The 13,387-nt window shown below is 43.5% G+C and overlaps 1 pseudogene; it reads right to left on the minus strand.

The window, feature by feature from the left end:
• Window positions 1–3,625: 3,625 nt before the first annotated feature.
• LOC132390343 (zinc finger protein 850-like) overlaps window positions 3,626–13,387 on the minus strand; it is a 30,587-nt pseudogene continuing 20,825 nt past the window's right edge.

A 13,387-nucleotide genomic window follows, 5' to 3' on the forward strand; every position in this document is an offset into this window, starting at 1 on the left:
GATATAGCACTTTCCTTCTCACTCTGTTACATGTAATGCTTGGCGAGTGGCGTGGATCCGAGGGGTAGACTGTATTGGAGGGGTCGTGACTGTCACGTGACAAACCTACCCACCACCTGGTCAAGGCACACCACCTGCCAAATACACACCTCACCATTGGCCCCTTTAATTAGCCTTGTACTTGGCCTCGAGCAATCGGCCTTTGTAATCGACTTAACTCTGCTGGCACGGAGCCTTTGGCCCCTCTGTAAATCATCCGGGCTGGACCCTCTATCCCTGAGCACTATAAAGGGAGCCGCGTGTGCTTTCCCTTTGCCATCTCCGAGAGACACCCTGCTTCACTCCAGGCTGAGAACCGTGGAACGGCGCTGGAGAAATTGTTAGTGAGCTGTGCATTGAATAGGGTTGGGAGCGTTGATTACTCTCTTTAATAACACAGAGCTGTGCCTGCACAGGGTCAAGGGCTGGCGGATATCGTATAGAATTTTCCTTTGTGTGTTTGCGTGTGTGTGCGGGTGTTATGCGCGTGCACTTTGTTCCCAGGCGATATTCCCACGTTCGTTAGTAATTGTCCGTGTGTGTTTTATTGCCGAACCGACTTTCCCCACGACTGCTGTAAATTGTGCGTGTTGCTTCTGTTGCCGTTTTCCCACGATTGCCTTCTGTAAATAAAATCATTTTCTGTCCAAAGTCCTTGCTTCTGAGACATATCGAATCTGTTTCCCCACTTACAACACTTGCTCAGCCAATTTACATTTTTCTACGTTCATGTAATATGGGTGTTGTTTAATCGGTTTGGCTTGAACAATATCTACATCATGTACTGCAACCGCGGTTTGCTTGGGAACATTGGGAAATAAATCCTTAAAATTCAGAATTAATTCTTTCAGCTGTTGTTGTTGCTTTGGCTGCAGATGAGCCAACCTGTTATCAATGTTTTCCAGAACAACCGAGTTCATTAGCCTAACTGGGACCACGTTTGACTTGTGAAAATTCTCAGATGAGTCAATTGTTTCATTCTCAGGGTTACCAGATTCATATGTTTTGACAACAACACTCACAGACGGTGCCTGCTTGTCAAAATTAGGCTTTTTCATATTTATATGTACCACCTGTGTTAGTTTACGTCAGTCGGGCGTTTTAATAACATAATTCACATCATTAATTGGAGAGACTATTTCATACGGTCTGTTGAATTTCGCCTGAAGTGGATTTGTCAACATTGGAGATAAGGCAAGCACCTTATCCCCCACCTGGTATTTTCGTTTGCAAGCCCGCTTATCAAACCAACACTTCATCCTGTTTTGAGAAATCTTTAGGTTTTGTCTCAATAGACTACAGGCTTGATGTAGTTTATTTCTGAACTTCAAAACATAGTCTAACAAGTTAACATGTACATCCCCATCAATCCACTGTTCCTTTACCAAGGTCAAAGGTCCCTTCACTCTCTGACCAAATACAAGTTCAAATGGACTAAAGCCCAGTGATCTCTGTACCGACTCTCTTACTGCAAACAAAAATAAATGTATACCTTCATCCCAGTCTTTTCCATTTTCAACATTTTAATATCATAATCATTGTTTTGAGGGTGGAATGAAATTTTTCTAAAGCCCCTTGTGATTCTGGATGGTATGCAGATGATGTAATTTGTTCAGCTCCCAGTTCATAAACTACCTGCTGGAATAATCCAGATGTAAAATCATGTCCTTGATCAGACTGGATTTCTTTACGCAAACCAGAAAATGTAGAAAACTTGGTAAGAGCCTTCGCCACAGTTTTAGCTTTAACATTTCTGAGAGGTATTGCCTCTGGGAATCCGGATGCAGTACACATAATAGTTAGCAGATATTGATGGCCAGCTTTAGTCTTTGGCAATGGGTCAACACAATCCAAAATAAATTTTGAAAAGGGTTCACCGAATGCAGGTATAGATCACAGTGGGGCACTGGGGTGACCTAATTAGGTTTACCCACAACTTGACAAGTGTGACAGGTTCTGCAAAAGCTCGTAACATCTTTCCACAGATTAGGCCAGTAGAATTATTTCGTAATCCTGTTTACCGTTTTACTCACTCCAAAATGGCCATCTAAGGGTGTACTGTGGGCCAAAGTTAAAATTTCAGCCCTATAAACTTAAGGAACTATAACTTGGTGAACAATTTCCCATTCCTCACTCGCTGGTATAGCAGGTGGCCTCCACTTCCTCATTAACACACCATCCTTGAAGTAACACCCTGCTGGCACTTTCTTAGTCTCATCATCTGAGAGGGCTGTTTCTTTTAAAGCTTCAATCTCAGGGTCTAGGTTCTGTTCTGCTGTAAGCTCTCCCGCATCGGCAGACATTTTAGCCATACTTCGAGTTCCTGTGCAGGAAGGATAAATGTTAAAATCCATCTGTGGCTCGTCAGTGGTTGGGTTAGTTGTCAACTGCACTGCAGGAACAACTTTACAATCTGACAGGTCATTCCCTAACAGCAAACTAACATCTTCCACCAGTAAACTGGAGCATAATCTGATCTTAACAGGTCCTGAAACGAACCCTGACAGTAAAGTTACCTTGTGCAATGGCACGGAAACCATGTCGCCCCGAATGACTTTAATAAGATTTACCTCACCAATGTTAGAATCATCACCAAACTTTAGAACGCTGTCTGATATAAGTGACTGAGAAGCCCCAGTAACTCAAAAAATGTTCACTGTTACCGGGGTTGACCCTTCCTTTACTAATACAAACCCATCTGACATAAAATGATCTAATCCCTTCTTAACTCGGTCAGACCTCTCAGACCTTAACTGAGCCTCAATAGAATGTTCAGGACCCTACGGATTTATAGGTGCTTCAACATACTGACCACGGGCATTTGGGACTGCCTCCTTTTCCTTTTTCATCTTCAGGACTGAACAATCAGCCATCACATGTCCAGCTTTCTTACAATAGTAACAAGTAAGACCAGAATATTTCTCCTTCAACTGTTTCCCAGACTCCTGCAAAGTGGCAGCATCCTTTTCTTCTAAATATCTCTTTATGTCATCAGGGACGCACCTTTTGAATTCTTCAATTAAAGCCAACTCTTTCAAGCTGTTAAAATCATCATTCACATTTTTATATGTGCACCAGCGGTCAAAACACACTATCTTCTCATAAGCAAATTCCATAAAAGTCTGGTTCACGGATTTCCTCAAATTTCTAAACTTTTGCCTGTATGATTCTGGGACAAACTCGTAGCTTTGAGCACAGCCTGTTTCACTATGTCATAATCAGCTGCTTCATCAACTGTCAAAGCAGAATAGGCTTGCTGAGCCTTCCCCTTAATTACACTTTGTAAGAGAATAAGCCAAACCCCTTCTGGCCACTTTAAACTCTGAGCAACCTTCTCAAAATGCTGAAAGTATTTATCAATCTCTGCCTCGTCAAATGGAGGGACCAATTTAACTTCCCAACTGGCCTCAAATTTATCACCAGAGAAAAACGCTGGACTCCTTTGCTGCAACCTCTTTAACTTTTCCAGCTCAAACAGCCTCTGTCTTTCTGTTTCCTCCCTCTATTTTTCTGCCTCTTCTCTGTTTTTTTCTGCTTCTCTAGCCTCAAACTGCCTCTGCCTTTCCGCAGCCTCCAGTTTAATTTTTCTCACTTGTACTGGAGCTCAAGCTCACTAGGTTTACTTTCAGGAAACACCTCCAACTCCTCTACTTTAAACACACCCTCAGATACATAATGTTCAGCTATTATCCTCTGCATCTGTGCCCTCCTCATTGTCAATTTCACCTTAGCAAGTTTTAACCTTCTAGCAAGTCTCAACAACTCAATCCTTCTGGCATCCTCTAATGCCTCAGAGGTTGGTCAGCATCCATTGCTGCTGATTTTCCACACACCAATAAATGAAAAGGGATGAAATTGATAATTAATGAATACGCCCCCAAATCTGTTCATATACTGGATGCAGGCCCCAATTTTGTTACGAATCATAACGTTTTAGAAATGAACCAGCAGCAATAGACTATACCTGGAGTCTGTTTTTAATGTTAAAACTATCTTTATTAGAATCTACTTGTAATATAGTAACTTATGCAAGATAAACAAAAGTTAACAATGTTATGTGTATATATGTGTTTAAATAAAACTCCCAAACTATTGAGCTCTGGAGAAACAAGGCTTGGATTCTTGAGATAGCAAAGTATGAAAGTTCAGGTGATGAGAGAGATATTTGTAATCCAGGGTAAATGTTGAGAGAAGGCAATTATGTTGAATTCCACAGGTTCCATGGTGGTAAAACCACACAACAGTCGCTATCGATTTTATTTGTCGTCATTCCAAACCCTCATAAGATTTATCACCGAAAGTGACTTGTCACAAGCGGTATCATCTTCAAGTGAATTACCACACCACACCCAGGGAAGGGTTAACACATCTGTGGTCTTCATAGGACACCACAAATCAGATCCACTCCTATGGATCAAACGCGGTGACAACTACACATACGATGTATGGTGAATCGATAATTAACCCACCCTTGTGGGCATAGGAAAGTTCCAAACAGTGACCCTTGGCCTCTAGTTCCCTGGTTTCGATCCTTCCATTTTTCCTCCTTCGTCTCCGTCTGACTCTGATTGTCTGTGTCCTTGGTTAAAAGGAAACAAGCTGCGAGCAATGTAAACAAGCTGCAAGTCGGACTGATTCACCTTCTTAATCTCTCTCGCTCTCTCTTAAAATGACAGCCCACAGCAAACGAAACCCGGGGATTCATAACTATGGCCACTCCCCATTGTGAATTGACTGGTGAGCCAGTAGTTGGGACGACTGAGTGAATCCTTTCCCACAGACTGAGCAAGTGAACGGCTTCTCCCCAGTGTGAACTTGCTGATGTCTCTGTAGGTTGGATGATCCAGCGAATCTCTTCCCACATTTTGAGCAGGCGAACGGCCGTTCCCCTGTGTGAACTCGCTGGTGTTTCAGTAGTTGGAATGACAGAGTGAATTGTTTCCCACAGACTGAGCAAGTGAATGGCTTCTCCCCAGTGTGAATTCGCTGGTGTGCCTGTAGGGTGGAAGATTGAGTGAATCTCTTCCCACATTCTGAGCATTTGAATGGCTTCTCCCCAGTGTGAACTCGCTGATGTCTCTGCAGGTGGGATGACTGAGTGAATCCCTTCCCACATTCTGAGCAGGTGAACGGCTTCTCCCTAGTGTGAACTCGCTGATGTACCAGTAGGCAGGATGAATCCGTGAATCCCTTCCCACATTCTGAGCAGGTGAACGACTTCTCCCCAGTGTGAACTCGCTGATGTTTCTGCCGGGTGGATGAATCAGTGAATCCCTTTCCACAGACTGAGCAGATGAATGGCTTCTCCCCAGTGTGAACTCGCTGATGAACCTTCAGATGGGATGACTGAGTGAATCCCTTCCCACATTCTGAGCAGGTGAAGGGCCTCTCCCCTGTGTGAACTCGCTGATGACTCAGTAGGCTGGATGACTGAGTAAATCCCTTCCCACATTCTGAGCAGGTGAATGGCCTCTCCCCAGTGTGAACTGGCTGATGATTCTGTAGGTTGCATAAGTGAGTGAAGCTCTTCCCACAGTCTGAGCAGGTGAACGGCTTCTCCCCAGTGTGAACTCGCTGGTGTCTCTGCAGGTGGGATGACTGAGTGAATCCCTTCCCACATTCTGAGCAGGTGAATGGCTTCTCCCCAGTGTGAACTCGCTGATGATTCTGTAGGTTGGATAACTCAGAGAATCTCTTCCCACATTCTGAGCAGGTGAACGGCTTCTCCCCAGTGTGAACTCGCTGATGACTCAGCAGGTGGGATGATTTAATGAATCTCTTCCCACAGACTGAGCAAGTGAATGGCCGCTCCCTGATGTGAACTCCCTGGTGAGCCATTAAGACTGAGTGAATCCTTTCCCAGAAATTCAGCAGATGACCAGCTTCTGCCTGGTGTGAACTGACTGGTGTGTCCACAGGTGGGAAAACTGAGTGAATCCTTTCTCACCCACAGAACAGGTGAATGCCCTTGCCCAGTGTGAACTTGCTAATGTACCTTCAGTTGAAATGACCGAGTGAATCCATTCCCACTGTCTGAGAAGGTGAATGGCCTTTCTCCTGTGTAAAATGACGGACATGCCAGTTGGTCAGTTAACCGAGTGAATCTGTCCCCACTTTCTGAGCATGAAGAATGGTCAATTGAATCCCTTGCTCCACTTCTTAAATATCTAGACAGAGACAGCAAAACTGGCATGTCATGTTTGAGCTTCCTGGAGACAAATTCCTTCTTGTATTTAACCTGTAAAAAGATTTGCAAAATCCATCAATGGGTGTAGGACAACATTTCAGATGAGATTACTTGAGTTGCCAAGGTTTGATCTGGTATCACACTGTTACAGTGAGGTTCAAAACAAGCTGGACAGAGATATCATCTCCTGACTGGGCAGAGTGCTGGTATCTGGAATGACCATCAATTCTCTGATGCTCTTCCTGTCTCTATAAGAATGGGGCTTTTGGCCATCTCCAATTTGAACCCTCGCTCAGTTTGACTCTCTCCATTGGTATTATTACCTCCTCCTGCTGAGCTGCATGGGTGCCTGGCCCCACAGTAACTGAAACAGTCTCTCACATATAGTCTTTCTTGACGTGCAACTGTGATTTTCTTTTATGTATTATTAACTTAACATGCCACAGTTTTAACACCATATAAAAAATTCCTGCTGAGATGAATGGTTGGTCCGCACATCTGTTAAAAAGGATTTAGAGTGAATTTTTGTATTATTTCAGGTTTTTGTCACAGTCATTGAAAATTACAACACAGAAACAGGCACTTTGGGCCATCTAGTTTATGCCGAACTATTTAAATTGCCCACTCCCATACCCTTACCATCCAGGTACCTAGACAAACCTCTTAAATGTTGAAATGGATCTCGCATGCACCAGTCGTGCTGGCTGCTCATTCCACACCCAGATGACTGTCTATGTGAAGAAGTTTCCCCTCATGTTCCACATAACATTTCACCTTTCACCCTTAACCCTTGGCCTCTGGTTGTAGTCCCACCCAATCTCAGTGGAGAAAGCCAGCTTGCATTTACACTATCTATGCTCTCTATCACAATCAAATCTCACCTCAATCTTCTACATTCCAAGGAATAAAGTCTGGACCTGTTCAATCTTTCCTTATAACCCAAGTCCTCCAGACCTGGCAACTTTATTGTGAATTTTCTCTGAACTCTCTGAACCTCTTTTACAGCTTTCCTGTAGGCAGGTGACCAAAACTACACACAATACTCTAAATTAGGCCTCAACAATGTCTTCTACAAGTGAACATAAAATCCATCTATTGTTGTCAGTACTTTGGTTCATGAAGGCCATTGGGCTGAAATCTTTTTTTCTGTCTCTATCTGACTGTGATACAAATTTCAGTTAATTAAGGACCTGTACTCCCAGGTCCCTTTCTTCTACAACACTCCTCCGTGCCCAACCAGTAACTGTGAAAGACCTCCCTTGGTAGGTCATACCAAAGTGCAATAACTCACACTGGTCTGCATTAAATTCCATTTTCCCTTTTTCAAACCATTTTCCCAGCTGGTCCAGATCACACTGCAAGCCATGATAGTCTTCCTCACTGTCCACTACACCACCAATCTTGGGTGTCATCCACAAATCTGATGATCCAGTTAACCACACTATCATCCAGATTACTGATATAGATGACAAACAACATCAGATCCAGCACTGATCCCTGTGGCAACCAATAGTCGCAGGTTCCAGTCAGAGAGGCAACCATCTGCTACCACACTCTGGCTTCTCCCAAAGATGGTGTCTCATCCAATTTACTGTCTCATCTTGAACGCTGAGTGACCGAACCTTCTTGACAAACCTCCCATATGAGACTTTGTCAAGTGCCTTGCTAAAGTCCATGTGGACAACATCTGCTGCTTTGCCTTCATCCATTTCCCTGATAACTTCCTCGAGAGACTCTATAAGATTGGTTAGACATGACCTACCATGCACGCTGTTTATCCTTAATCAGTCCACATCGATCCAAATACTTATATATCGGGTTCCTGCACATAACATTCCAAGACCTTTCCCACTACTGATGTCAAGCTCACCAATGTGCAATTTCTCAGTTTATTTTTAGAGCCTTCCTTGAATAGCAGAACAATATTGGCTGTCCTCCGATCCTCCAGTACCTCACCTGCCACTTAAGATTATTTAAATATCTGTCCTTGTGCCCGTACAGTTTTGGCACTTGTCCTCCGCAGGATCCTAGGGAACAACTTGTCAGGCCCTGGGGATTGATCCACACTAATTTACCTGAAGACAGCAAACCCCTCCACCTCTGTAATCTGTACAGGGTCCATGAAGTTGATGCTGCTTTGCCTCACTTCTACAGACTCTGTGTCCATCTCCTGAGTCAATACGGATGCAAAATAAATCTCCCACATCTATTTTGTCTCCTCATATGGATTATCATTCTGATCCTGCAGACGATTAATTTTTTTTCCCTTGCAATTTTTTGCTACTAACATATCTGCAGAATCCCTAAGGATTCTCCTTCACCTTGTCTGCTGGGGCAACCTGATGCCTTCTTTTATTTCTTTCATAAGTGTTCACTTGAATTTCCTGTATTTCATAAGTACTCCATTTGTTCCTATCTGCCTGTACCTCCTTTTTATCGATCTGGGAGCAGAAAGCCAAAGGGCTGATAGAGCTGCATGCTGGGAGGTGAGGATAAGGATGGTTAAACCAAAGTTGGAATGGGAGCCTGAATAACAGAACAGGTAGTGGAGAGGTTGTGGAGACAGATGTTGTTCAGTCCTCAAAGACAGGAATGAAAAAGTTGAGCATGGTGCGGTGAATATGCTGAGCCCTGTATATTTCAATACAAGGAGCAGCATAGGAAAGGTGGATGTGTTCAGGACATGGATCCACACCTGGAATCAACACTAGGATCTGGCAACTGTGGATTGGGACAGGCTGCTTTATGGCAAAGGTGTGCTTGGTAAATGGGAGGCCTTCAAAGCGAAATTTTGAAAGTACAAAGCGGGTATCTCCTTGCCAGAATAAAAGGTAAAGATAGAAAATGTAGGGAACTTTGGTTTGCAAGAGATATTGAGACCCTGGTGAAGCACAAAATGGAATTGCATAACAGGGATCAACAGGCAGTTTCTTATGGAGTATAAGAAATGCAAGAGAACACATAAGAGATAAATCAGGATGGCTAAAAGAAGGCATGAGGTTGCTGTCACAGAAAAGATGAAGGATAATCCTCAGCGATTCTAGAGATAGATTAAGAGCAAAAGCATTGCAAGGCACAAAGTTGGTCCTCTGGAAGACCGGAATGGCAATCCACGTGTGGAACCAAAGCAGATGGGGGAGATCTTAAATAATTTTTCATCTCTATTTATTAGGAGATGGACAAAGATTCTATGGGAATGTGGAAAAGCCGCATTAAAATCATGGATCCTGCACAGGTTAAAGAAGAGAAGTTAATTGGTTGTTCAACATAGAAATCTACAGCATATTCCAGGCCATTCAGCCTAAGATGTTGTGACAGCCATGTAACTTTCTCTAGAATCTGCCTAGAATTCCCCTCTAGTGTTCTGTGCTATAAGAAATAAATCAGGATGGCTAAAAGAAGATGCCGAGCGCATCATTGGAGCCTCCCTGCCCTCTATTGTGGACCTGTACTCTTCCAGGTTGAAGAAGAGGGCGGGGAACATCATAAAGGACTCCTTCCATCCTGCGCACGGACTGTTTGAACTGCTTCCGTCTGGAAGGCACCTCAGATCCCTCCGGACTAAGACTAATAAGCACTGGAGAAGTTTTTTCCTTACTGCGGTCACTTTGCTGAACAGTTGACTGCCAGTTAACTGTCGGCTAACTATTACTTGGATTGCACTACCTGTATGTATAATCTATATTTTCATTTATATTTATCATTATTATTGTTATGAGCAGAGAGGCAACATCTGCTGGAAGTAAATTCCTTGTATGTGTACAGGTACTTGGCGATTAAAGTCTGATTCTGATTCTGAGGTTGCCCTCACAGAAAAGATGAAGGATAATCCTCAGGGATTCTACTGATAGATTAAGAGCAAAAGTATTGCAAGGGAGAAAGTTGGTCCTCTGGAAGACCAACGTGGCAATCCATGTTTGGAAACAAAGCAGAGAGGGAGATCCTCATTTTCTTTCATCTCTGTTTCCTCAGCAAATGGGATACAAAGTCAATGGAAGTGTGGAAAAGCAGCATTAACATCGTGGACCCCGTACACACTAAAGCAGAGGAGGTGGTTCCCATCCTGAGGCAGATTAGGGTGGATAAATCTCCAGGGTATGGCCAGGTGCTCCCTCAGACCCTGTGGGAGGCAAGAGCAGAAATTGTAGGGGCCCCAGCAGAGATAATTAAGTCATCTTTAGTGATGGGGGTGGTAATAGAGGATCGGCGAATAACCAAAGTTGCTTTGCTCCTTCACATAGGACAGAGATATCTAGAGCACATTACAGGCTCTTTGGCCCACAGTCCTGTGCCGACCATTTAACCTACACTAGAAACTGCCTAGAATTTCCCTAGTGCACAGCCCTCTATTTTTCTATGCTCCATGTACCTATCCAAGAGGTTGTTAAAAGACCCCATTGTATCTGCTTTGTCAACCACTGCTGGCTTACATTCCACGCACCGACCACTATCTGTGTAAAAAAAAAACCTTACCCCTGACATTGCCTCGGTATCTATTTCCAAGCACCTTAAAACTATGCCCCCCTCGTGTTAACCATTTCAGCCCTGGGAAAAAAAACCTCTGGTTATCCACACGATCAATGCCCCTCATCATCATATGCACCTAAAAAAGGCTCCAAACATACACAAAGAAATTAAACATTGGACGGACGACTTGTTAGAAGTATAGAATACCATGAGAGTATAGATAGGGCAAATGCAAGCAAGAGCTGAGTGATCAATATATCCCAAAGAAGTGAAAACATTGAGGACACAACAGTGGCTGGAATGAGAAGCCAGAGCCAACATAAAAGTCAGAGGGCAAACAAAAGAGCAAAAACTATTCAGAAGCTTTTAGAACCTAACAGAAGATGACAACAAAAAAGTCAGATGAGCTCAGTGTGTGGAATTGTGATTTGTAGTCATTAATGGATCTCAGTAGCACCCAACAGTCTGAGGCTTTTAGAGGAACAAAATATCCGGGGCTTCAATTTCTCTTGAAAATCAAGGTTCCCTGGACCAGTTACCTTTCAACTTTTACTTTGGCAGGCACATGCAAGCTCTATATCCTCAAAATTTCACTTCTGAAGGCCTCCCACTTACAAATACTCCGTTGCCAGGAAACAGCCTGTCCCAAACCACACTTGTCAGATCCTTTCTGATACCATCAAAATTGACTGTTCTCCAATTTAGAATCTCAACCCGTGGTCCAGACCTCTCTTTTTCCATCTTTACTTTGAATCTCATGGTATGATGTTTACTAAATTCTGTCAGCAGCCCTGGATCATTTCCTAACAGCTTATTGCACACTTCTACGTCGGGAATTCTACGTAGTAAGGGCACATTTGACAAACTTTACTCCATCTAATCCTTTTACAGAATGGGTGTCCCAGTCAATATATGGAAAGTTAAAATCACTTACTGAATTATCCTTTGTTCCTTGGCATGGTCTGTGATCTCTCTACAAATCTGTTCCTCTAAATTCCTCAGACTGTTGGGTGTAAACAAGTCCCAATAATGGCTACAATATCACAATCCCCTGTCCTGAGCTCATCTGGCTTTCTTACGAGGCTTCTTGCATTGTGATATACACAGCTCAGCACATTCATCGCCCCATGCTCAACCATTTCATTGCTGACTCTGCCAGCAATTATTCTGACTGGTGTCAAGAAAACAAACTCTCCCGCACTGTCACCAAAACAAAGGAGCTGATTGTGGATGACAGGAGGAATGGAGACAGGCTGATATCATTGGATCTGCGGTTGATACTGACATCATTGGATCTGGGGTTGAGAAGGTGAACAGCTTTAAGTTCCTCAGCATAAACGTCACCAGGCCTCTCAGATTGTCTGTACATACCGGCTGTGTTGTGAAAAGAGCACAGCAGCACCTCTTCCACCTCAGATGGCTGAAGAAGTTCGGGATGGGGCGAAATCCTAGGAATTTTCTACAGGGAAACAATTGAGAGCACCCTGACTGGCTGCATCACTGCCTGGTATGGGAACTGTACTTCCCTTAATCACAGGAACCTGCAGAGAGTGGTGTGGACAGCCCAGCGCATCCGTAGTTCTGAACTTTCTGCCATTCAATACATTTACACAGACACGTGTGTAAAAAGGGCCCAAAGGATATTGGGAGCCAAATTCACCACAACCACAAACTGTTCGTGCTGCTACCATCCAGGAAACGGTATCACAGCAAAAGGACGAACAGGCCCTGGGATGTCATCTTCCACCAGGTCATCAAACTGATTAATTTATGCAGATACAATTGCATTTCGATGTTATATTGACTGTCCTATGTACAAACTATCTGTTATAAATTACTATAAATTACACATTGCAGATTTAGAAGGAGATGTAATGTAGTTTTCTCCCTCTCATGTTTATGAAGTATTTATGTAATAAAGTCAATTCAATTCGATTCACCCTCTCCACTATCTGTTCTGTCATTCTGGCTCTCATTCCCCCTACAACTTATTTTAATCATATCGCCCCCCCCCACACGACGCTACATCTAGCAAGCCTAAGATATTAGTCGCCTTTTGTTCTGTCCCCCTAACTAACGAATCCCCTATCACCCCTTTGATTTTCCTCTGCCAGTTAATTCTCCCCACAACACTTTCTAAAGTGGTCTACCTGTTGTTGTGGGGGATGGCCAAAAGATTATTCAATGATGACCATTTAACCGCATTCCCCTTCCTGACTCTCACACAGTTTCCTGTGCCCTGCACCTTAGGTGCAACTCACCTCACTTCATGTCACATCCATCACCACATCCAACTGCCGGATGATGTGGAATTCATCTACCTCAAGTTCCAACACCTTAAAGTGCAGGGTTACAAGCTGCAGCTGGATGCACATCTTGTCTGTGAAGGCATCAGGGACACTGGATGTCTCCCCTCCTTCCCTCTAATATCTCCTCTAATTTGGAATAACCAGTGTGCACATAAATCTTGTACTGTGCATTTTGTTGCCAGTGACAATATGTGCACAGTGAGTATTATACAGAGAGGTGTTCATCTTATGAGCTAGCAAATCACTGTCAATAGGAACTTTGATCTCCTCTGGGTTCAGTCCAGTTCATCTGCACTCTCACACAACCTATGTAGCAGGCTTGTAACCGGAAATGAAGGATTTTCTCAACAAAGCTTTTGCATACTGTCCATATGGGGTTTGCTTG

Source organism: Hypanus sabinus, unplaced genomic scaffold (genome assembly GCF_030144855.1).
Source record: "Hypanus sabinus isolate sHypSab1 unplaced genomic scaffold, sHypSab1.hap1 scaffold_867, whole genome shotgun sequence".
Taxonomy (NCBI): domain Eukaryota; kingdom Metazoa; phylum Chordata; class Chondrichthyes; order Myliobatiformes; family Dasyatidae; genus Hypanus; species Hypanus sabinus.